At 42.2% G+C, this 26,652-nt stretch overlaps 1 protein-coding gene across 4 annotated transcripts in view; it reads right to left on the bottom strand.

Annotated features, from left to right (window-relative positions):
* Positions 1 to 26,652, bottom strand: part of gatad2b (GATA zinc finger domain containing 2B) — a 77,928-nt gene that overhangs the window by 41,759 nt on the left and 9,517 nt on the right. Inside the window, exon 1 of one of the 4 annotated variants that reach the window (XM_008123273.3) lies at positions 9,693 to 11,077. The exons of the other annotated variants lie outside the window; for them this stretch is intronic. The gene's annotated coding sequence lies outside the window, so the exon portion shown is untranslated. Of the gene's footprint in view, positions 1 to 9,692; positions 11,078 to 26,652 lie in introns of those variants that run through there. 4 annotated transcript variants of the gene reach the window in all.

The raw sequence follows: 26,652 nt of genomic DNA, 5'->3' as shown, positions 1-26,652 counted from the left end.
GGAGCAGAATTCAAAACGATCTTGACAGACTAGAGAGATGGGCCGAAACTCACAAAATGAAGTTCAACAGGGACAAATGCAAGATACTTCACTTCGGCAGAAAAAATGGAAATCAAAGATACAGAATGGGGGACGATGCCTGGCTTGACAGCAGTGTGTGCGAAAAAGACCTTGGAGTCCTCGTGGGGAGGAAGGGGAACATGAGCCTACAATGTGATGCGGCTGCTAAAAAAGCCAATGGGATTCTGTCCTGCATCAAGAGGGGAAGAGCGTCTAGATCCAGGGAAGTCCTGCTCCCCCTTATTCTATTCTGCCTTGGTCAGACCACACCTGGAATCACACTGTGTCCAATTCTGGGCACCACAGTTGAAGGGAGATGTTGACAAGCTGGAAAGCGTCCAGAGGAGGGCAACTAAAATGATTAAGGGTCTGGAGAACAAGCCCTATGAGGAGCGGCTTAAAGAGCTGGGCATGTTTAGCCTGCAGAAGAGAAGGCTGAGAGGAGACATGAGAGCCATGTACAAATACGTGAAGGGAAGTCCTAGGGAGGAGGGAGGGAGCTTGTTTTCTGCTGCCCTGCAGACTAGGACACAAGGGAACAAGGGCTTCAAACTACAGGAAAGGAAGGAGATTCCACCTGAACCTCAGGAAGAACTTCCTCACTGTGAGAAGGGCTGTTCGACAGTGGAACTCTCTCCCCGGGCCGTGGTGGAGGCTCCTTCTTTGGAGGCTTTTAAGCAGAGGCTGGATGGCCATCTGTCGGGGGTGCTTTGAATGAGATTTCCTGCTTCTTAGCAGGGGGTTGGACTGGATGGCCCATGTGGTCTCTTCCAACTCTACTATTCTATGATTCTATGATCTTGCCCAGCACTGAACAAAGATTGTCACAATCGGGAAATCAAATCATCTGGAAGGAGAAGCCGTGCAGTTGACATGGAAGCCCCCGTCTAACCTAATGCTTTCCACAAGCAAAGCAAGCCAAAAAGATTGTCAAACCCAGCAGCCTGTTCCTTAGGAAGTCAACCGGTTATAGCATGAAAGCAATGGCCCGCTCTCCCTGCCTTTCTCGCTCTTGTCCCTGAACATGGAGGGTTCAGAGGAGAAGCGTAAACCCTTCACCCGGGGATGGGGAGCATCTGCTTCCCAGATGGGGCCAATTCCCACATCCGGCAGACAACGTCACCAATGGTCCAGGACCAACACAAGCCTTTCACCCCCATCTAGCTTTTAGCCTCTAGAGAAGCTCACCTCTGTGAGTCCAACCCTTTCCAAGTTTGTTTCACGCCGAGTGTTCCAGCAAGTGAAATCTCCACTGAAATAGCAACCCAAAGTGCTGTCAAACTCAGATTCTTAGGGGAATTCAAGCATGGCAAGGAGGGAAATGAAATAAGTACGTAGAAAGGACAGTGTAGGCATTAGAGAACAAGGTCTCACTTTGGATAACTATTTAGATAACTATGCCTTCAATGTTGATTGAGATTATTGTCATAGTATAGAGCAACTAGCTTTGCCCGGCCATGCGTTGCTGTGGCTTATGGGAATCCTTTGTTGGCCAGATGGAATAGCAATGAATAGCCTTGCAGTCTCAAAGCCTGGCCGTTTTCTGGAGTAGCTGGAGCTTTTTGTTGTATGAACGTAGAAACATGGATGAGGGGTTGTGCTGTTAAGTTTGGTGTTTCTGGGATGTGTAGTTTTGTCCTAGGCTGAAATTTCATTACCCTTTTATATATATAGATGATGGGCAAGCTTTTGCGCTTGGTGTGTCAAAATTCACCAAAAAACCTAGCATGACTTGGGTGGTGTGTCACTTCGAGAAAAAAAAACCATAATTTCGCAATATGTATAGTTTAAATAACAAAAATGTATAATTGTAATACAGTAGAGTCTCGCTTATCCAACATAAACGGGCCGGCAGAACGTTGGATAAGCGAATATGTTGGATAATAAGGAGAGAATAAGGAAAAGCCTATTAAACATTAAATTAGGTTATGATTTTGCAAATTAAGCACCAAAACATCATGTTATACAACAAATTTGACAGAAAAAGTAGTTCAATAGGCAGTAATGCTAAGTAGTAATTACTGTATTTACGAATTTAGCACCAAAATATCACGATGTATTGAAAACATGACTACAAAAATGCGTTGGATGATCCAGAACATTGGATAAGTGAGACTCTACTGTATATAACTGTATTTAATAAATCAAAAACTATTTACTACCATTATTTTCATGTACAACAATCTATGGTACCTCTTGCAGTTTCCATGCTGATTTCTCTCTATTGAAGTTTCAATGTAGTCATGAATAATGAATAATATAATAATTTAATAGTAATAACATGATAATATACAATAATAGAATAATAATAGAATGTATATAAATATATACACACACACACACACACATATATATACATTCTATTATTATTCCATTATTATTGTAGTATATTATATATTTATTTATTTATTTATTTGCGACATTTATATATTATATTATATTATATTATATTATATTATATTATATTATATTATATATGGGCCCCTGGTGGTGGCGCAGTGTGTTAAAGCGCTGAGCTGCTGAACTTGCGTTGGATAATCCAGAACGTTGGATAAGTGAGACTCTACTGTATTATTATTACAGTAGAGTCTCACTTATCCAACACTCGCTTATCCAACATTCTGGATTATCCAACGCATTTTTGTAGTCAATGTTTTCAATACATCATGATATTTTGGTGCTAAATTTGTAAATACAGTAATTACTATATAACATTACTGCGCATGGAACTACTTTTTCCATCAAATTTGTTGTATAACATGATGTTTTGGTGCTTCATTTGTAAAATCATAACCTAATTTGATGTTGAATAGGCTTCTCCTTAATCTCTCCTCATTGTTGTATAACATGTTTTGGTGCTTAATTTGTAAAATCATAACCTAATGTGATGTTTAATAAGCTTTTCCTTAATCCCTCCTTATTATCCAACATATTCGCTTATCCAACATTCTGCCGGCCCGTTTATGTGAGACTCTACTGTATCAGCAACCATTGACACATCAAGTCACAAACAACAACAGCCACAAAGGTGGGTTTCTAAGGCTGAGTGGGGATTCAAACCCTGATCTCCTGAGTCTCACTTCAAATACAGCAAGTATGGTTTCCAATCGGCCTGGCATTCTCCAAATTACAATAATACCTAATTCACATTAAGGAGAAGCGAAGAGAAGGGAGGGTGGAAAAAGGCACAGGAAGCCGTGGCGATACATTTCCCCCGCTTTGCCCCTCTGGGCCCAGCTTGAGGCTCAGGGACGGGTGGCGGCACCAGCTGGAAGAAGCCTCCGGCCCGCCGTCAGCTGCTCCTCGGCCTCGGCTTCTCCAGCCGGCACCCAACGCAAAGTGACGTCGCCGCCGTCAAAGATAACATTTCAAGGCAGAACGCACAAAATGGCTGTCTCCCAAGACAAACCATTTCCGCAGGAAAAAATAAATAATAAAAAGGACGGCTGCCTGGAAAGGAAATGGGGGCTTGGCAGCGAGTCCGGGAGCGGATCGCGCTGATCTCCCCGACGTCACCAGCCCCGTAAGACTCAACCCACGTTTCTCTTTTTTCCTTGCGGAGAGATGGATTTTGCATCTGAGGATTCGGAAAGAGGATTTAGAGTCGGGAGCTTACAAACGTGACGGGTCTCTCGGTCCAGACCCTCGCCATCTCCTTTCCGCTCTGACGGTCCGTCAGAAGAGAAAATAAGGTTTCAAATGAAGCTCTCCAGATGATAGAAAACAGCACCGGACAAACTGGAGCCTTGTTTTCGGAGGAAGATGAGAGCAGCTGCAGATCTAGGATGTCAATGAGCCCAGTGGAAAGTTGTCATTGCTTGTTCTTCGCTGTCAAAGGCAAAGGATCTCAAAGCCAGGAGATGTTCGCCAACTTCGTATTTGGAAAATGCAGGATTTTGCTTTCGAAGCAGCATCAGGGAGGCTGCGAATCGAGGAAGCAGAATGAATGGAGCCCTCGCTCAGTAGGCCTCCTGCGATATAAATAGAGCAGGCGAGAGCAAAGGAAGTTCAGCTATTTCGCTCCCAGAGACAGCAGCCAATGCCGCTCCAAACCGATCCCAAAAGATTTCGGCTCCGGTTGGGGCTGCGGGGAGCAATGTCAACGCTCGGCAATGGGGAGGAGAGTCCAGACTATCGAACACACGCGATTCCAGCAATGTTTACAACAGCCTTTCAAGGCAGGCTTAGCAAGGAACTAAAATCATAATTCAGCGGCAGTGCTTAAAAAAAAGACGGACAAAGTCTCCTGCAGAAGATAGCAACGCATGCCAAAACGAAGACTTTCTCTATCTCCGTCTTCAAGTTTCCCAATGCCAAAGCGAGTGCTTGCTTGAGAAAAAATGCGGCACCAAAAGGACACGTGAAATGATCAGTAAATTAGGGTAACTACCTTAAAGTAAAGGTAAAAGTTTTCCCCTGACATTAAATCCATTTTGGGGGTTGGTGCCCATCTCCATTTCTAAGTCGAAGAGCCGGCGTTGTCCGTAGACACCTTCAAGTCATGTGGCCGCTGGCATGGCTGCATGGAGCGCCGTTACTTTCCCGTCGGAGTGGTACCTATTGATCTACTCACATTTGCATGTTTTCAAAATGCTAGGTTGGCAGAAGTTGGGGCTAACAGCAGCTGTTCACTCCGCTCCCCGGATTCGAACCTGCAACCTTTCCGTCCGCAAGTTCAGCAGCTCAGCGGTTTAACACGCTGCGCCACCGGCGGTCCCATAATTACCTTACAAGAAATTATCTAGGGTTTTTTTAGTTGGTCAGGGAAAGTAAATCTAAGGAAGCACAAGGCTTGTAAGATCAGATAGATAGATGGTGAGATAGATAGATACTGTATATACTCGAGTATAAGCCTAGTTTTTCAGCCCTTTGAAAAAGCCCCCCTCGGCTTATACTCGGGTGAGGGTCCTGGTTGGCTTATATTTGGGTCAGCTTATACTCGAGAATATAGGGTACATTTATTATTTTTCTCTATTATTATTGGTATTATTACATGTATTATTGTTGCTAATATTACATTTATTTTACTCTATTTTTATGATTATGAATAATACATTTATTATTTCACTCTGATCTAAAAAAGCAAGATGGGATCCTATACAGTCACGCTTTCTCAGCCTCAAAGAAAAGGCTCCTGTGGAGTGTGGAGTATTGCTTAGAAGTAACTAGGTCCTGAATTCCTGGAGCAAAAGAAGTTTGGGAGCATCACAGGGTGGGATGTTTCCCCACAACACGCCGATTTGGAAAGCCAGACATCTCCCTTGAAAGAAACATATGACAAAGAGGGAATTTCAAAAAGTGATGTCTCCATTTGTAGTTCCTTCTAACCATTTCCTCAAATGTTACCTCCTTGTTTTTTGCACGCAAAAAGCCAGGCTGTGTAGACCAAAAAACCAGATCGGAGAGAGACAGAAGCAGAAGAAATACATTGTGCGTGTGTTTAAAAAACAATCCTTGGAGTTGGCCACTCTGTCGGGGGATTCTGGAAATTGTAATCCAAAAAGCGCTACTTCCAAGCTTGGAAAAGATGTCGGGATTAGTGGAAACCTTCGTCCGAAGACTACTTTATTTGTGTGATTTTGTGGACTTTCCAGACATAGTTGACGAGCCACTTGGGAAGATAATGACAAAATCACCAAAAACTTCTATGAGCCTGAAAAATTATCTATTGCATACAGAAGCTTTAACTTTTGATACTGGATTTTTAGCAGCTGAGGTTGACAAGAGTCTCAGCCAGACTGACCTTTGGGTTAAGTCAGCAGGACAATCTATATATATATATAAGAGTTATGGCATCACGGCGACCCTCAAAACAACAAAACTACAGGCCCCCCAACTTCGAAATTGGACAACACAACCCATCATCCACGCCTCTAGGTTGATACAACAAAAAGAAAAGAAAAATAAAGTCCTAATTAGAGGGAGAGGAATAATTGCTTTTATCCAATTGCTGCCAGTTAGAAGGCTAAGCTCCTCCAACTTGGTCTCCTAGCAACCCAATAAAAAATAATAAAAAACACTAAAAATTAATAAAATAAAATACTATAATAACAGAAAATAACTAAAAATAATACAAGAAAATAATAAAATATAATAAATAAAAATATAACTTAGAATAAAATTAATAAAAAATTGCAGATAACATCAAATAAAAATTACACAACAATTTTTAACCAATACCACCACCACTTTGCCACAACAACATGTGGCTGGGCACAGCTAGTAATATATATATAAAAGAGTGATGGAATCACGACACCAGACAAAACAACAAAACTACAGGCCCCCCAACCTCGAAATTTGACAACACAACCCATCATCCACGCCTCTAGGTTGATACAACAAAAAGAAAAGAAAAACAAAGTCCTAATTAGAGGGAGGGGAATAATTGCTTTTATCCAATTGCTGCCAGTTAGAAGGCTAAGCTCCTCCAACTTGGTCTCCTAGCAACCCAATAAAAATAATAAAAAACACTAAAAACAATTAAAAACATTAACAAATTAATACAATAAAATACTATAATAACAGAAAATAACTAAATATAATACAAGAAAATAATAAAATATAATAAATAAAAAGATAACTTACAATAAAATTAATTAAAAAATGTAAATAACGTCAAATAAAAATTCCACAACAATTTTTAACCAATACCACCACTACTTTGCCACAGCAACGCGTGGCCGGGCATGGCTAGTATTCTCCATAGAGCAGGGTCAAAGTGGAGAGGCGTATGGGAAGCTATTGGCAGCCAAGCGAAGTTTCGAGACTTCAAAGGCAGTTTGCAAGAAAACAACCATGGCATGTAGATGTTGCTTTCATCTCTTTTTCAGACTATCAAGAAGGCTCTAGCTGTCTCCTGGAAGAAGCAAGAACTTCTATGGATTTAAGTTTAATCTGCCACCAACAAAACAAATATTCCTCCAAAACACACCCCACTTCCAGACTCTTTTTTCCCTGCAAATTGAACTTTGACATTCCGGCAAGGTTTGCCAAAGAGGCCACAGGAATGCAAGGAGGAATGAAAGACATCCAGTGAACATACACAAAGTGCCCTCCAATGGTCATGCAAGCACCACACGAGAGTCACAAGTAAAAAAAAAGAAATTGTCGGTCTGAAAACGGCGGGACATCTTTGCAGCGAGCAGAGTAAGTATCGCAAGGCAAGCGTTTAAAAGTCCCGCGCAAACCAGACTGAAATTCATCATCTGATAGCAACCAAAATGTATTAGAAAGGAAACTTTGTGGAGCAGAGAGAGCTGGAAGATGTTGAAAAATCCAGGCTGAGACGTCTTTCCAATCTCACCCAAGGATTTATTTGGGCCAAACCTCTCCTGTCATGAAAGGTGGCAAAAGCATTTGAGAAACATAGCTCTGCAAGCATGGAGCTTTACCATGTCTGACTACACAGAGAAGCCGCTGAAATCCACAAACACGTGGACAATTTCAACAGAAAGGAGGAAACCATGAAAATGAATACAGCAGTGTCTTACTTATCCAAGCTAAACGGGCTGGCAGAAGCTTGGATAAGCGAATATCTTGGATAATAAGGAGGGATTAAGGAAAAGCCTATTAAACATCAAATTAGGTTATGATTTTACAAATTAAGCACCAAAACATCATGTTATACAACACATTTTACAGAAAAAGAAGTTCAATACGCAGTAATGCTATGTTGTAATTACTGTATCTACGAATTTAGCACCAAAATATCACGATGTATTGAAAACACTGACTACAAAAATGGCTTGGATTAACCAGAAGCTTGGATAAATGAGGTTCTACTGTACAATCTAACGAACCAGTATTTTAAAAACCCTCTAAAATCAGGACAGTAAATAAAGAACAACACTCTGAAAACAGGGGAATTCCAGGCAGGAAACAATCAGGGCCAGCTAACACCTTCATACAACAAAAAGAAAAGAAAAATAAAGTACTAATTAGAGGGAGAGGAATAATTGTTTTTATCCAATTGCTGCCAGTTAGAAGGCTAAGCTCAGTCAGGGGAAAACCTTTACCCTTTACCTTAACCATCACCAATACCTCAATACTTTATTTCCCATACCACCAGACTTCGCCACAGCAAAGTGTGGCTGGGCACAGCTAGTATGTGTGTGTGTGTGTGTGTGTGTGTATGTGTATATGTGTGTGTGTGTGTGTGTGTATATATATATGTATATGTATATATATATATACACACACACACACACACATATACATAGACACACACACAAAGCATGTTTTCAAACTGCTAGGTTGGCAGGAGCTGGAGCTAACGGCGGGTGCTCACGCCGCTCCTGGGATTTGAACCTGGCACCTTTCGGTCTGCAAGTTCAGCAGCTCAGCGCTTTAACGTACTTCGCTACTGGGGCTCCTTTGCCTGCCATAGATGTGGGCAAAACGTCAGGAGAGAATGCTTCTCATAGAATCATAGAATAGTAGAGTTGGACGAGACCTCATGGGCCATCTAGTCCAACCCCCTGCCAAGAAGCAGGAAATCTCATTCAAAGCACCCCCGACAGATGGCCATCCAGCCTTTGCTTGAAAGCCTCCAAGGAAGGAGCCTCCACCACAGCCCGGGGCAGAGAGTTCCACTGCTGAACAGCTCTCACAGTGAGGAAGTTCTTCCTGATGTTCAGGTGGAATCTCCTTTCCTGTAGTTTGAAGCCATTGTCATGGTCATACAGCCCGGAAAACTCACAACAGCCCATGAAAATCTTCGACAACACATGGAGCTTTACTTCTCTCCCAACGTGTGTGCAGGGCGGGCGGACGAACTTGGAGAGCAATACAAGCTGCGGAATTGAACGCAAGTGGGACAAATAGAAATTGGGGAGAGAAGAGGACAAGTGGAGAGGCAAGGGTCCACTTTCTCCCCGTCCCTTCCCTCCTGTTTCTTGAGGACGCAGCCACTCCATCGTCACCACCGCTGTCCTCCGTCCTCCTCCTCCTCCCCTCGGCCCGTCTGAGTGACGCAGGCCAGCCTTATATAATAGGGCTGCGATGATTTCCTAGACCGCAAGGAAGGCCTCCCCCCCCCTCCAGCCTCCAACGATGCCCCCCCTCCCTTTCCATTTCCATTTCTGCCACTGCTTTGTGCTCTGGCGGCGGCGCACAGGCGCAATCGCGAGCCTTGGGTGGCACGGTGCCAGCGCTTCCCCTTCTTCGTTGTCGTCAGCTGGCCACCTCCATTCACAGACTGGGGTTGTAGCTGACATGAAACGAAGGGGAGTAAAGGGGGGGGGTCCATGGGGTGGAGGACGGAAGGAAGCATTTGGGGGGGGGGGTCGCAAAAGAGAGACAGAAAGCGGGTCCATCAAACTGCCAGACAATAGAATGCCATGTTCCTAAAATTGCCAAATTGCCCACCTTTTCCCTTGCACAAAAAATTCCCCCCCATAATGAATGATTCTACTACTAAAATAAAAAAAATTGAATTAAGAGAAGACTCCAGGCATTTAGAAGCAGGATAATATTTTTTTTTTAAAAAATTTTTTTGGAAGGGGGGGTGAAAGGATAATCCCTAAAGAGCCCTTTGTTTAAGGTGGAGGAAGAAGAGGAGGAAGAAGGAAGGAAGGAAGGATTTTGTTTCCTCCCTGGAAAAAAAAAGGGCAGAGCCAAAGAATACTTACAGGTAGCGTGTTCCCTCGACTTGACAAGAGGAGGGGAGAGACAGGCAGATGGAGGGGGAGGCGGAGGGTGGCGGAGGGGGGAGTGCCAGGGGGCTGCTTTATTTCCAGGAGAAGCCCCCTCCTCGGCGGCAGCGGTGGTGGTGGAACGTGGGCGGCCACGGGGTGTTGCCATCCCCCTCCAGGGACCTGCCGGAACCCAGTCGCGGAACGGGCACGTCCCTGCCAATCATCCGTGGTGCCGTTATATTAAACAAAAGGAAAGAAAAAAAAGGGGGGGATGCTTACTTTTACCCATGATGCCTAGCGGGGGCAGGGGAGAGAGAGAGAGGGAAAAAAAAATATAAAACCAGTTGCAGCCGGTTTGTAACCTCAGGACATGGAATTATCGCTTTGAAAAAAAAATTAAGTTGGTTGTGGCATAGGAGAGCCAGTGAGCGGCCGAGGTCTCCCCGCTTTGCCCGCCTCCCCGCCTGACATGACAACTTCCAGCATCGTCGGGTCTCGTTGGGTTGACCCCCCCAAAAATGCCTGAAAAGCCTACACTGGACCTTGGCCAAACTTTGCTTCTCATTCATAAGTCTGGGCTTCTTGGTCTCCATCACCCCCTTCTTGAATGAACCAAGTAGCTGGAAATAATACAACCATCAGGACAGGAGAGAAGAGCTGGAAATAATACAACCATCAGGACAGGAGAGAAGAGCTGGAAATAATACAACCATCAGGACAGGAGAGAAGAGCTGGAAATAATACAACCATCAGGACAGGAGAGAAGAGCTGGAAATAATACAACCATCAGGACAGGAGAGAAGAGCTGGAAATAATACAACCATCAGGACAGGAGAGAAGAGCTGGAAATAATACAACCATCAGGACAGGAGAGAAGAGCTGGAAATAATACAACCATCAGGACAGGAGAGAAGAGCTGGAAATAATACAACCATCAGGACAGGAGAGAAGAGCTGGAAATAATACAACCATCAGGACAGGAGAGAAGTGAACGGGAACGATGATAAGTGGGGAAGGAATCCCGGTCCTTGGGCACCTCCAACCTGGAACCCAAAGGAGGACCATGTCAGGAAAGCAAATCAACCCAAGTCCCTTTCGTTAGATACAATTCGAGGGCAGCAAACGCAACTCGACTCAAGCCAAACGCAACGGTTCGTTCAGCTACCTCTCCATGTTTGTCAATGGGACACTTGGGTAGGCCTCACCCGTGATAGCACATCTCTCTTGATGTAAATCAGTGGCTCCCAGTCTTTTTTTTTTAAACCAGGGACCACTTTGACCGGGACCACTTTGACCAGGAAAGACTCTGACCAGGGACCACTTCGACCAGGGACCACTTTGACAAAAGACCACTTTGCTCAGGGCCCACTTTGTTCAGGGCCCACTTTGCTCAGGGTTCACTTTGACCAGGGCTCGCTTTGACCAGGGCTCACTTTGACCAGGGCCCGCTTTGACTAGGGCTCGCTTTTACCACGGCCCGCTTTGACTAGGGCTCACTTTGACCACGGCCCGCTTTGACTAGGGCTCACTTTGACCAGGGCCCGCTTTGACTAGGGCTCGCTTTTACCAGGGCCCGCTTTGACTAGGGCTCACTTTGACTAGGGCCTGCTTTGGCTAGGGCTCACTTTGACCAGGGCCTGCTTTGACTAGGGCTCACTTTGACTAGGGCCTGCTTTGACTAGGGCTCACTTTGACCAGGGCCCGCTTTGACTAGGGCTCGCTTTTACCAGGGCCCGCTTTGACTAGGGCTCACTTTGACTAGGGCCTGCTTTGGCTAGGGCTCACTTTGACCAGGGCCTGCTTTGACTAGGGCTCACTTTGACTAGGGCCTGCTTTGACTAGGGCTCACTTTGACCAGGGCCCGCTTTGACTAGGGCTCGCTTTTACCAGGGCCCGCTTTGACTAGGGCTCACTTTGACTAGGGCCCGCTTTGACTAGGGCTCACTTTGACTAGGGCCTGCTTTGACTAGGGCTCACTTTGACCAGGGCCTGCTTTGACCAGGGGCCACTTTGATCAACTTCAAATTTGCTTTCCTTCTTTGGAGTGCTGATTCAGAAAACTGTATTGGATAGACCACATCAGCTCTAGTTTCTGATACAGGACATATGACATCCAGTAGTCGCCATCTGCTCGCCCACAGAAAACCATATTTAATCATCTAGAGCTGATGTGATCCATCCAATGCAATTTTCTGAATCAGCACCCCTAAATAACCCCAGGAACAGGCCTAAAAACAAAGACACCCCTTTTATGTGTAGTCAGCTTCTCCCCCCTTTGAAATCCCTGTTACCTAGGCGCTATAAGAGGGTTTCACTAGATTGTCACTCTCATTGAAATGCTATAGTAACGGTGAGACTGTGGACTATATTTTAGTTCTTGTAGACCACTGGTGGTCCATTGACAACAGGTGGGTGAACACTGGTGTAAATGGAGGTCCAACCATCCCACCCAAGCCATAGTGACCCACCCTAGATGGCCAGAAGTATAGGGTCAAGACCCCTCATACCCTCTCACCGTAGCCTCATTGGTAGGCCATTGAACTGCCAATGGGACCTCCATGAACAGGTTGTTGAGATGTCCCAACTTGGTGTAGACTCTCCAGAGAGGTCCTCAACACTGTTTTGGGTGCATTCCCTAGAGAATGCAGGGATGTTTTGTGACTTGTCTATGCTTTCACTTCCCTAACTAGTAAAACTGAAGGGAGTTTGCACTACTTTGTAATTTGACAGTTTCTTTTACTTTATCCCTGAAACAGTCCTCTCTTTGCCCAAATGTGAACAAGAAGATCTGCCTACATATGCTTCTGACTAGTGGGACTCTTTCTCCTATTCTCTTAACTGTTTGCTGGGAACATTGCAGGTATTAAAATCCAGCTGGTAGAGGTGAGTGTAGATGATTGCTAGCTCATGGATCCAAACACAAGGCTGCTCCAAACCAGGAAGAAATGCATACTTTTTTGTTGGTCACTCCAGGTCCCTTTGGGGAGATGGTGGCGGGATAGAAATAAAATTATTATTATTGACACAAAGACATAGTATGACACTGCAAACAAGATCTATATGCTGGATTTCGTATCACAAAATCACAAGTCGAACACTTCCCAAGTGTTTAGGACTGTGTGAGCAAGCCATCAGAACAAATGCAACCAATGAAACCATTGATCATATCCTCAGCTGCTGTAAGAAATTCGCACAGACTACAAACAGAGGCACAACTATGTGGCCCAAATGATTCATTGGAACTTATGCCTCAAGTGCCACCTCCTTGCAGTAAAGAACTGGTGGGATCACAATCCTGCAAAAGTATTGGAAAATGCCAGATACTGTGGGACTTCCAAACCCAAGACTGACAAAGTTCTGGAACACAACACACCAGACATCACAGTTGTGGAAAAGAAAAAGGTTGGGATGATTGATGTCGCCATCCCAGGTGACAGTCGCATTGACAAAAAACAACAGGAAAAACTCAGCCGCTCTCAGGACCTCAAGATTGAACTGCAAAGACTCTGGCAGAAACCAGTGCAGGTGGTCCCGGTGGTGATGGGCACACTGGGTGCCGTCCCAAAAGATCTCAGCCGGCATTTGGAAACAATAGACATTGACAAAATTACGATCTGTCAAGTGCAAAAGGCCACCCTACTGGGATCTGCGCACATCATCCGAAAATACATTACACAGTCCTAGACACTTGGGAAGTGTTCGGCTTGTGATTTTGTGATATGAAATCCAGCATGTCTATCTTGTTTGCTGTGTCATTAATAATAATAATAATAATAATAATAATAATAATAATAATAATAATACATCACACAGTTCTAGACACTTGGAAAGTGTTTGACTTGTGATTTTGTGATATGAAATCCAGCATGTCTATCTTGTTTGCTGTGTCATTAATAATAATAATAATAATAATAATAATACATCACACAGTCCTAGACACTTGGAAAGTGTTCGACTTGTGATTTTGTGATATGAAATCCAGCATGTCTATCTTGTTTGCTGTGTCATACAATATAATAATAATAATAATAATAATAATAATAATAATAATAATAATAATACATCACACAGTCCTAGACACTTGGGAAGTGTTCGACTTGTGATTTTGTGATATGGAATCCAGCATGTCTATCTTGTTTGCTGTGTCATACAATATAATAATAATAATAATAATAATAATAATAATAATAATAATACATCACACAGTCCTAGACACTTGGGAAGTGTTCGACTTGTGATTGTGCGATATGGAATCCAGCATGTCTATCTTGTTTGCTGTGTCATACAATAAAATTATTATTATTATTATTTTATTATGACACAGCAAACAAGATAGATATGCTGGATTTCATATCACAAACTCCCAAGTCGAACACTTCCCAAGTGTCTAGGACTGTGTAATGTATTTTCAGATGATGTGTGCAGATCCCAGCAGGGTGGCCTTTTGCAGTTGGCAGATCGTAATTTTGTCGATGTCTATTGTTTCCAAATGCCGGCTGAGATCTTTTGGCACTGCACCGTGTGCCCATCACCACCGGGACCACCTGCACTGGTTTCTGCCAGAGTCTTTGAAGTTCAATCTTGAGGTCCTGAGAGCGGCTGAGTTTTTCCTGTTGTTTTTTGTCAATGCGACTGTCCCCTGGGATGGCGACATCAATGATACAAACCTTAATAATAATAATAATAATAATAATAATAATAATAATAATAATAATAATAATAATAATTTATTAATAATAATAATAATAATTAATAATAATTAATTATTATTAATACTAATAATAATAATAATAATTTGTTGAAGCACTTGCTTCAAGTTGGGAAGTAGTGACCCACTGTGCAAGGACTTAGTCGTTGGCCGCGTATCTGGAGTAAAAATGATTGGCAACCCAACTGGAAAGCTGCCCTTCATTCAGTGGGTTATATGGTGTTTTGGGGAAATCACAGAGCCAGGGCCTCAGTGCCCCATAGAGGCAATAGAAACTGGAAGTGGGGTGGATAGTTGCAAACTTAGAGGGAGGGGAGGGATGTGGATTCTGGGCATTGCCATCTAAAAGGGGTCCTGGAGTGAACCCTAGACACAGAGGAGCTAACGGAGGAGACGTGGCAGGCCTCCTCAAAGGCTGGTGCCCTTTTTCCAGACCCCGAGGGCCAATGCTGAGAGCTTTTGCCTTGCATTGAAAGCATCAGGGCCTCCCACGGCTCGGCTGAGTTTTCACCGGGCGGGATAATGCAAGGAAGGGGAGAATGAGGGGAGAAAAAAGGCATGGGACGGATGCGTCCATGCGGCAGAACCAAGCGGCAGAGTCCTGAGGCGACAGGGCTGGGCAGAGCGTTGCAGGGAGCAGGTGAGGGAAACGGCATCTCAGTCCATTACATAAGAATCTCTTTCCAAGTGGAAAAGCGGCGCACCAGGGAGCACTCCGGACCACGCAGCTGCGTTGTTACGTTGACATCCTGCGCATGCCGCGCTCTTCCTCCACACTGCCATCCTGCAAGGGATGCCGATAGTGTGAACCAATCAGCATTGGGACAAGAGGGAAGATTTGAGCCTGGTTTCCCCAGTCCAGGTTGAATCCTCCTAAATAACAACAACAACTACAGTAGAGTCTCACTTATCCAAGCCTCGCTTATCCAAGCCTCTGGATAATCCAAGCCATTTTTGTAGTCAATGTTTTCAATATATCATGATATTTTGGTGCTAAATTCATAAAGGGCCGGGCTGTGGCGCAGCTGGCTAGTAACCAGCTGCAATAAATCACTACTGACCGAGAGGTCATGAGTTCGAAGCCCGGGTCGGGTTAAGCCCCCAACCCTTAAATAGCCTGGCTTGCTGTTGACCTATGCAGCCCCAAAAGACAGTTGCATCTGTCAAGTAGGGAAATTTAGGTACGCTTTATGCGATGGCTCAGTGTGTTAAAGCGCTGAGCTGCTGAACTTGCAGACCGAAAGGTCCCAGGTTCAAACCCGGGGAGCGGAGTGACCACCCACTGTTAGCTCCAGCTTCTGCCAACCTAGCAGTTCAAAAACATGCAAATGTGAGTAGATCAATAGGTACTGCTCTGGCGGGAAGGTAACGGCGTTCCATGCAGTCATGCCAGCCACATGACCTTAGAGGTGTCTACGGACAACGCTGGCTCTTCGGCTTAGAAATGGAGATGAGCACCAACCCCCAGAGTCAGACATGACTGGACTTAACATCAGGGGAAACCTTTACCTTTTACCTTATGTGGGAGGCTAATTTAACTAATTTACAACATCATAAAAACTGCCAGCAAAACACGAGGAAAGGAATGAGGAAGTACAGCCACTAGTGGACAGTGAAGCAACAGCTCCCCATGTAGCCGGATGTTAAATGCCTCTGTGTCTGTCTATATATGTTGTTTGTCTGTTGGCATTGAATGTTTGCCATATATGTGTTCATTGTAATCCGCCCTGAGTCCCCTTGGGGGTGAGAAGGGCGGAATATAAACACTGTAAATAAATAAATAAATAAATAAATACAGTAATTACAACATCACATTACTGAGTATTGAACTACTTTTTCTGTCAAATTTGTTGTATAACATGAAGTTTTGGTGCTTAATTTGTAAAACCATAACCTAATTTGATGTTTAATTGGCTTTTCCTTAATCCCTCCTTATTATCCAAGATATTCGCTTATCCAAGCTTCTGCCGGCCCAGTTAGCTTGGACAAGTGAGACTCTACTGTACTACTACAGTAGAGTCTCACTTATCCAACATAAACGAGCCGGCAGATTGCATCCCATAGGTTGGATAATAAGGAGGGATTGAGGAAAAGCCGATTAAACATCAAATTAGGTTATGATTTTACAAATTAAGCACCAAAACATCATGTTATACAACAAATTTGACAGAAAAAGTAGCTCAATACGCAGTAATGCTATGTAGTAATGACTATATTTACGAATTTAGCACCAAAATATCACGATGTATTGAAAACATTGTCTACAAAAATGCATTGGATAATCCAGAATGTTGGATAAGCGAGTGTTGGATAAGTGAGACTCTACTGTATTATTAATATTGTTACTACTATTACATTTATTATTTTACTCTATTTATTATTATAGTATTTACATTTTACTCTATTATTATTTTTATTACATTTATTATTTTACTCTATTTATTATTATAGTATTTACATTTTACTCTATTATTATTTTTATTACATTTATTATTTTACTCTATTTTTATTTTTACATTTATTATTTTACTCTATTATTGTTATTACATTTGCAGTATTTTACTCTATTATTATTTTTATTACATTTATTATTTTACTCTATTTATTAATATCACTACAATTATTATTTTACTCTATTATTATCACATTTATCATTTTACTCTATTATGAGTATTATTACATTTACAGTATTTTACTCTATTATTTTATTACATTTATTACTTTACTCTATTATTATTTTTATTACATTTATTATTTTACTCTACTATTATTATCACATTTATTTTTTACATTGACTACAAAAATGCGTTGGATAACCCAGAATGTTGGATAAGTGAGACTCTACTGTACTTAATTTTTATACCCAACCTTCAAGTCACTTAGTCCACTACGCCATCTGGGGGCTCCTATTCCCAGACTAAAGATTGTAAATAATTCACAATATCCTTACCAGGCATCAAGTTCCAAGTCAGAAGGTTTGGGTACTTTATTTGAAAATTAAAACTTAATATTTTGTGACTTTTCGATACTCCAACCCCCCCCCCCCCCCCGGGATCCCTAAGAAACCATCCTGCCAAAATGTGAAACAAGACCCCAAGAAACAAAGATGTCCCCAACGCAGGTGACTGAAGAATCGGGATCCGATGTCCTGGAATGTGAACTATTCCCCGGCTCTTTACAATCTCTTGCCCATCTCAATGTCCAGAGTCCCCCATGCTGTTCCTTGATTGTCCATAATGGTTGAGAAAACCTGAACAATACACTATTGAAACAACAAGGCCATAAGTATTATATGCTGTCAAGTCACCCCCCCCCCCCTTCCCCATTCTCTGCTTGATAATTGGAGACTCCAGCGAGGAGTTAAGGAATGATTCACGGAGGGGAGGGGAAGGGATGTGCCATCGATTCGGCCTCGGCAGCAAAAGGGATCATTTCCATGCAACCATTTTGAATGCCAGCCTCCGGCAGGCGGCTTTTTCTCTTTCCAAGGAAGGGAGAAAAAAAAAATAATAAAATTGGGAGAGAGCGCTAGCTGTCTTTCTCAGAATGAGTTGGCACGCAGGAAATAAACCAGAACCTTCCCATTTCAAGGGGGGAAAAAGCAAGCAGGCATGGGAGCCATCTTTACCTGAACTGTTTTTAAAGATAATTGAGACGCGGTGCCCAAAGTGTGGCCTTTTTTTATCATTTCATGCCCACGTTTCAACCCATACCTCATTTCAAAACAAACTCTAGTTGGTATTACAGTAGTCTCACTTATCCAACGTAAACGGGCCGGCAGAACATTGGATAAGCAAATATGTTGGATAATAAGGAGGGATGCGTGAGTTAGGGCCTTTTACCCTAGCACTCAAGACCTGGCTCTTTACTAGAGATTTTAATCTAAGTTAATTTTATCAATATTTGTATGTATTTTTATCCTTTACAATTTTATATTGTAAATCGCCTAGAGCAGGGGTCCCCAAACTTTTTAAACAGGGGGCCAGTTCACGATCCTTTGGACCGTTGGAGGGCCGGACAACAACAACAACAACAATAAAGAAGGTTGGAAAAGACCCTTTGGGCCATTGAGTCCAGTCTCCATTTGCCTGTGTGCATCGAAAGCACAAGCAAAGCACCCCTGATAAATGGTCATCCAGCCTCAATGTTAATAATAATAATAATAATAATAATAATAATAATAATAATAAAGAGGGTTGGAAGACGACCCCTTGGGCCATTTAGTCCAACCCCTTTCTGCCTTTGTGCACCAAAAGCACAAGCAAAGCATCCCTGACAGATGGCCACCCAGCCTCAATGTTAATAATAATAATAATTAATAATAATAATAATAATAATAAAAACAATGGTTGTAAGAGAAGAAGAGACCCCTTGGGTCATTTAGCCCAACCCCCTTTTGCCCTTGTGCTGTGGGGGCCGGATAAATGGCTTTGATGGGCCGCATCCGGCCCCCGGGCCTTAGTTTGGGGACCCCTGGCCTAGAGCATCTTGGATGGAGGGTGATTAATAGGTAATTAAATGATGATGATGATGATTAAGGAAAAGCCTATTAAACATCAAATTAGGTTATGATTTTAAAAATTAAGCACCAAAACATCATGCTATACAACAAATTTGACAGAAAAAGTAGTTCAATAGGCAGTAATGCTATGTAGTAATTACTGTATTTACGAATTTAGCACCAAAATATCATGATGTATTGAAAACATTGACTACAAAAATGCGTTGGATAATCCAGAACGTTGGATAAGCGAGTGTTGGATAAGTGAGACTCTACTGTACATGCATGCTAGCCTAAAATGTAAAGATGGTTGGCTCAAAGCAGCTTGCAAAAAGGCAAAACCGCAAATGTGGAGGGACGACTAACAAGGAGAAAAGAAATGGTATCTAATGTGTAAGGACCACCCCAAGAGAAGCAGAGGAATGCTGGTTTTCCTTAGTTCTGTGTCTACCAAGTTCCTCAAAGTCCAAATGCCTGACAGGCCCAGAGACAAACACGAGAGAGAAGACGGATCCAAGTTCCACAGTACAGATGGACTTCTTAACTTTGGGCTTAATTCAGGTCAACGGGATGGGGAAACCTTTATTTATTTATTATTTACAACCTTTATATCCCACCTTTCTCACTCCAAAGGGGACTCAGAGTGGCTTACAAGTTATATGTAAACGGTTAAGGTAAAGGTTTTACCCTGACATTAAGTTCAGTCGTGACCAACTCTGGGGGTTGGTGCTCATCTCCATTTCTAAGCCGAAGAGCCGGCGTTGTCCATAGACACCTCCAAGGTCACGTGGCCGGCATGACTGCATGGAGCGCCGTTATCTTCCTGCTGGAGCGGTACCTATTGATCTACTCACATTTGCATGCTTTCGAACTGCTAGGTTGGCAGGAGCTGGGGCTAACAGCGGGTGCTCATTCCGCTCCCGGGATTTGAACCTGGCACCTTTTGGTCTGCAAGTTCAGCAGCTCAGCGCTTTAACGCACTGTGCCACCAGGGGCCCCAAGTTATATGTACATACAATATATTATATTATCAGCATACCACAATATTATTATCATCTATATATATAAAAGAGTGATGGCATCACGGCGACCCACAAAACAACAAAACTACAGGCCCCCCAACCTCGAAATTTGACAACACAACCCATCATCCACGCCTCTAGGTTGATACAACAAAAAGAAAAGAAAAATAAAGTCCTAATTAGAGAGAGAGGAATAATTGCTTTTATCCAATTGCTGCCAGTTAGAAGGCTAAGCTCCTCCAACTTGGTCTCCTAGCAACCCAATAAAAAATAATAAAAAACACTAAAAAATAATTTAAGACACTAAAAATTAATACAATACAATAATAAAATATAATAAATAAAAAGATAACTTACAATAAAATTAATTAAAAAAATACAAATAACGTCAAATAAAAATTACACAACGATTTTTAACCAATACCACCACCACTTTGCCACAGCAACGCGTGGCCGGGCACAGCTAGTATCTATATATATAAAAGGGTAATGAAATTTCGGCCTACGACAAAACAACAAAACTACACATCCCAGAAACACTAAACTTGGCAGCACAACCCTTCATCCATGCCTCTACGTTCATACAACAAAAAGAAAAGAAAAATAAAGTCCCAATTAGAGGGAGAGGAAGAATTGTTTTTATCCCATTGCTGCCAGTTACAAGGCTAAGCTCCACCCACTTGGTCTCCTAGCAACCTACTGAGCCCAGGGGACAGGCACAGTTAGGCCTCAGGCCTCTTCCACACTGCCTATAAGATACAGATTATTTGATTTGAACTGGATTATATGGCAGTGTACACTCAAGGCCCGTCCACACAGCTATATAACCCATTTATAATTTTATATTATTTACTTTGAACTGGATTATATGGCAGTGTACACTCAAGGCCCGTCCACACAGCTATATAACCCATTTATAATTTTATATTATTTACTTTGAACTGGATTATATGGCAGTGTAGACTCAAGGCCCTTCCACACAGCTATATAACCCATTTATAATTTTATATTATTTACTTTGAACTGGATTATATGGCAGTGTACACTCAAGGCCCGTCCACACAGCTATATAACCCATTTATAATTTTATATTATTTACTTTGAACTGGATTATATGGCAGTGTAGACTCAAGGCCCTTCCACACAGCTATGTAATCCATTTATAATCTTATATTATCTGCTTTCAACTGGATTATCTTGACTCCACACTGCCATATAATCCACTTCAGTGTGCAGTCGGACACAACTGGACTCAATGTCAGGGGGAAACCTTTACCCTTTACCTTAACTACCACCAATTCCTCAATACTTTATTTCCCATACCACCAGACTTCGCCACAGCAATGCGTGGCCGGGCACAGCTAGTATTACTATATTGTACTATACCACTATACTGCAATATTATTAGTAATATTATATATATATACACTAGTCCCCCATCCACCAGACTCTACAGAAAGTGCTCCTTGCTGCAAGCGAAGGGGATTCTTGCCCCTTAATCTTTGACCCTTGGTTAATTATTATGTCACAGTTGGCTCTTACCCTTTCAACCTCCACTTACAGCTATCTAAACCAACCTTCCTAATGCTGCAACCCCTTAATACAGTTCCGCATGTTGTGGTCACTCTAACTATATTATTTTTGTTGCTACTTCATAAGTGTCATTCTGCCACCGTTATGAACTGCAGTGTAAATATCTGATATGCAGGATGTATTTTCATTCATTCAAATTTGGCACAAATACCCGATACGCCGAAATTTGAATTGACCTTGAGAGTTATAGTTCACCTTTATCCAGCGAGCACTGTGGGCTCAAACAATGATGGATCTGGACCAAACTTGGCACGAATACTCAATATGCCCAATTGTGAACACTGGTGGAGTTTGGGGGAAAATAGATCTTGACATTTGGGAGTTGTGGTTGCTGGGATTTATAGTTCCCCTACAATCAAAGAGCATTCTGAACTCCACCAACGATGGAATTGAACCAAACATGGCACACAGAACTCCCAAGACCATCAGAAAACACTGGAGGGATTTGGGAGGAATTGACACTGATTTAGGGGAGATGCAGTTCACCTACCTCCGGAGAGCACTGCGAACCCAAACAATTTGAATACTGGTGGAGTTGGGGGGGGGGTGATTTTGTCATATGGGTCTTTGGGGACCCCTCTGACACCCCCTTGCAACCCCCCTGGGGGTCCCGACCCCCAGGTTGAGAAACGCTGATCTAGGTTTGCATGCTCTGTGGCCTGGAAGGGAATGACTAGAGACTGGCACCATATTTGCTGTGTACAATTCATATTATATTATACATCACAACCTCGGAGGATGCCTACCATAGATGTGGGCGAAACGTCAGGAGAGAATGCTTCTGGAACATGGCCATACAGCCCGGAAACACACACAACAACCCTGTGATTCCGGCCATGAAAGCCTTCGACAACCCAATTCATCCTTTACTTTCCTACAAAGCCTCTGGGATTACCGCATTGAGCAACACTACTCTCAAATCCTGTTGCACTGCATCACTTGACCTGAAACTTGACCCAATTCTATCTTCTTAGTTCTCTGGTAAAATATCCCATCATCCAGATCCCTTCAACCCAACCGGACACGCCAAGGAGTTCTGTGCTCATTTACTTCTGCTACCTCTGTAAATCTGTGCCAGGCAAGGGGAGGTGGGGGAATGAAGACCCACTGCAGCAAAACAAGTTTTATATTTAACGAGCTGATTCTGGGCAGCCATGCTGTCCCGAAAAATACTTTGAGTTCCGCGTGCATGCGTACATTGCCTGTTGTGGGTTTTGGCCTTTTTTGGTGTTGTGATTGTGTTTTTTGTGTGATTGTGTTGTATCTTACTGGAGGCAGGGATGATGGATTGTGTTGCCAATTTTAGAGTTTGGGGGGCGTTGTGTTTTGTTGTTTTGTGAGTCGCCGTGATGCCAAAAGCCTTTTATATAGAGAGATTAAAAGTGAATTATCTCATTCCTCACACAAACTAGTATTTGGGGGGCGGGGGGGGGGGGGCGAAGAAGGCGAGTTGAGAAGCAGACATGTAGGAATAAAGGAAAGTAAATGCAAGTCAGCAGTAAAAAAAATTGTCTCCCAAACTGTTTCCAGTTATCCATCTCACTTAATGTCACCAGAATGGATTCAAGACTGCCACTGAGACATGATGGGAGGTAAAAGGAGAAATGGGGAGTCTAATGGAGGAGCAGGAAAGGTATGGAAATTGAGGTGGGGAAGGGGTGCAGTTGGCAGAAGGGCTGGGTTCACCTGCCCGGTTTGGCTCTGCTGCCAAGGTAGTAATTTCCAAACCACACCTTTGGGCGCCCGGCGGGCGAAGAGGAGCAAAACAACACCCGCGAGAAGCTCCCTCGAACCTGAAAAGTACATCTCCTGCTAGAGATCATCCCAAAATGAGTCACTGTCCCAGACTCCAATCCATCCAGTCAGTATTATCTGGGACACTGACAACGCTGTCACTCTTAGAGAAAGTCTATTATTATTATTATTATTATTATTATTATTTACAGTATTTATATTTCACCCTTCTTTCTCACCCTGAAGGGGACTCAGGGTGGATCACAATGCACATATATATGGCAAACATTCAATGCCATTAGACATAAGACATATATAGACAGACACACAGAGGCAATTTAACATTTCCAGCTTCCAGCTTCATGAGGGTATGCTCAATTCCGGTACCTAAATTTCCTACTTGACAGATGAAACTGTCTTTCGGGTTGCTTAGGCCAACAACGAGCTGGGTTATTTAATAGTCGGGCGCTCAATCCGACCTGGACTGGCTTCAAATTCATGAACTCTTGGTTAGTAGTGATTTATAAATAAATAAAAATAAATAAAAATAAATAATAATAAAATTATTATTATTAATTGTATGTTTTAATTTTTCATTCGTGCGTTTTCGGTATTTGATGTTTTATGTATGTATACTTGTTTTGCATTTGTAAGCCGCCCTGAGTCCCTGTGGGGAGATAGAGGTGGGGTACACAAATAAAATTATTATTATTATTATTATTATTATTATTATTATTATTATTGCAGCCACAGCCCGACCCTTGCCTACTGTTTCTCTACATGAGTCAATGGGAAGAAGAGGATGCTGTGGGCCCATTCTGCCATTTACAAATTAAATCCAGCAAAACAAGACACCCCAGAAGGGTGTCACCCCTCTTCATGGCTCACTACTCTGGGTTCAATACCCATAGCATTTGGTGAAGAGCGGTACCTATTGACCTACTCACATTGCTGAGTTGGATCTTAATAGTACTTAGACTAGCCTAGATTTTAAATTTTGTCAATGATTTAATTTTATAATGGTTTTCTATTATTATTATTCAGATTTCATATGGACGTATGGGACTGGGTACCCTTGTTATTAGCTGATCATTGACTGTAATAAAAGTTTACTTACTTACTAACTCACATTGCTGCAAATGGACATAATATTCCCAATGCAGAGTGAGCCACTTGCCCTGTTGCATCTCTGCAAAACAAGACTGCATTTTCCTTGTCTCCTCTCAAGCAAATGTATGGTAATTTTACCCTGCTATGGCAGTGGGTGCAAATGGATCAGCCTCTCATTCATCCTCAGAGATACCCTACGTTATTAAAAATGTTTGTTTTTCAATACCAGAAGTGGACCTCCATTCATTTTTGTGTCTTAAAAGTTATTTCTGGGGGGAGTAGTAGGAAGTTGTCCACACCTATATCTTTTTAGGGAGTATCTTGACTGCCCACCAAACTGGCATTTCCAAAATATTAGGAGGAGCCTGCAATTGCATCATATGGCATAGGAACCAGAAAGACAGCTTGGGAAACAATTGACCCTCCTGGCCATATTAGAGATTTTCCATCTTGATCCAGAGGAGCCTGAAACCTCAGGTGTGCCAGGTAGAAGCAGCAGAAAGCACATCTGCCTTAGTAAAAACCAACACGTCCTGAGACACATGAAGGGTTGGATTTGCCTCATGATCATTACGTTTAACTACTTTTGAAAAAATGCTAACAATATGATGCTAACAATATGATTGCAGGCAGTCCACAAGTTACAAACAACATAATAATAATAATAAATAATAATTTTATTTTTGTACCCCGCCACCATCTCCCCAGAGGGACTCGGGGCGGCTTACAGATATAAAATCAACATACAATAATATCAAATACAACATAAGTTTCTGTAGACTTGTTCTGAAGTTGAATTTGTAATAATAATAATAATAATAATAATAAAACTTTATTTGTTTTTCCGCCCTATCTCCCCGGGGGACTCAATGCCTCCGTAAACAAACAAATACACATAAAACCCCAGAGAAAACCCACATATGAAAATAGCATTAAAACCTAACAGGTACACTTTTAAGGTGTAACTCGAGCCAAATACATACAGACATACACACACATTTTTAAAGTGTAACTCCATCGACACACACATACATATATACAGTAGAGTCTCACTTATCCAACACTCGCTTATCCAACGTTCTGGATTATCCAGATAATAGAAAACCATTATAAAATTAAATCATTTTTGTAGTCAATGTTTTCAATACATTGTGATATTTTGGTGTTAAATTCGCAAATACAGTAATTACTACATAGCATTACTGCGTATTGAACTACAGTAGAGTCTCACTTATCCAAGCCTCGCTTATTCAAGCCTCTGGATAATCCAAGCTATTTTTGTAGTCAATGTTTTCAATATATCGTGATATTTTGGTGCTAAATTCGTAAATACAGTAACTACAACATAACATTACTGCGTATTGAACTACTTTTTCTGTCACATTTGTTGTATAACATGAAGTTTTGGTGCTTCATTTGTAAAATCAAAACCTGATTTGATGTTTAATGGGCTTTTCCTTAATCCCTCCTTATTATCCAAGATATTCACTTATCCAAGCTTCTGCCGGCCCGTTTAGCTTGGATAAGTGAGACTCTACTATAGTATTAAAACCTAATAGGTACACTTTTAAAGTGTAACTCGAGCCAAATACACACAGACATACATACACATTTTTAAAGTGTAAATCCATCAACACACACATACATATAAACAGTAGAGTCTCACTTATTCAACACTCACTTATCCAACGTTCTGGATTATCCAACGCATTTTTGTAGTCAATGTTTTCAATACATCATGATATTTAGGTGCTTAATTCGTAAATACAGTAATTACTACATAGCATTACTGTGTATTGAACTACTTTTTCTGTCAAATTTATTGTATAACATGATGTTTTGGTGCTTAATTTGTAAAATAATAACCTAATTTGATGTTTAATAGGCTTTTCCTTAATTCCTCCTTATTATCCAACATATTCACTTATCCAATATTCTGCCGGCCCATTTGTGTTGGATAAGTGAGATTCTACTGTACATGTATAGTAAAAGACATTCCACAGATATATAAACCTCACTTGCCTAGTTTCCAATGGACCTCACAACCTCTGAGGATGCCTGCCATAGACGTGGATGAAATGTCAGGAGAGAATGCTTCTGGAACATGGCCAGACAGCCCGAAAAACTCACACCAACCCAGCTTGAGTATCCCTTATCCAAAATGCTTGGGACCGGAATTGGTTTAGATTCCCGGTTCCCTGAAATTTACATATACGTGCATCTTGGAGATGGGCCCGAAGCCTGAACATGAAACTCATGTATGTTTCATGCACCTATAGCCTGAAG

This window comes from Anolis carolinensis, unplaced genomic scaffold (genome assembly GCF_035594765.1).
Source record: "Anolis carolinensis isolate JA03-04 unplaced genomic scaffold, rAnoCar3.1.pri scaffold_14, whole genome shotgun sequence".
Classification (NCBI taxonomy): domain Eukaryota; kingdom Metazoa; phylum Chordata; class Lepidosauria; order Squamata; family Dactyloidae; genus Anolis; species Anolis carolinensis.
This window is presented reverse-complemented; position numbering and strand designations above follow the sequence as displayed.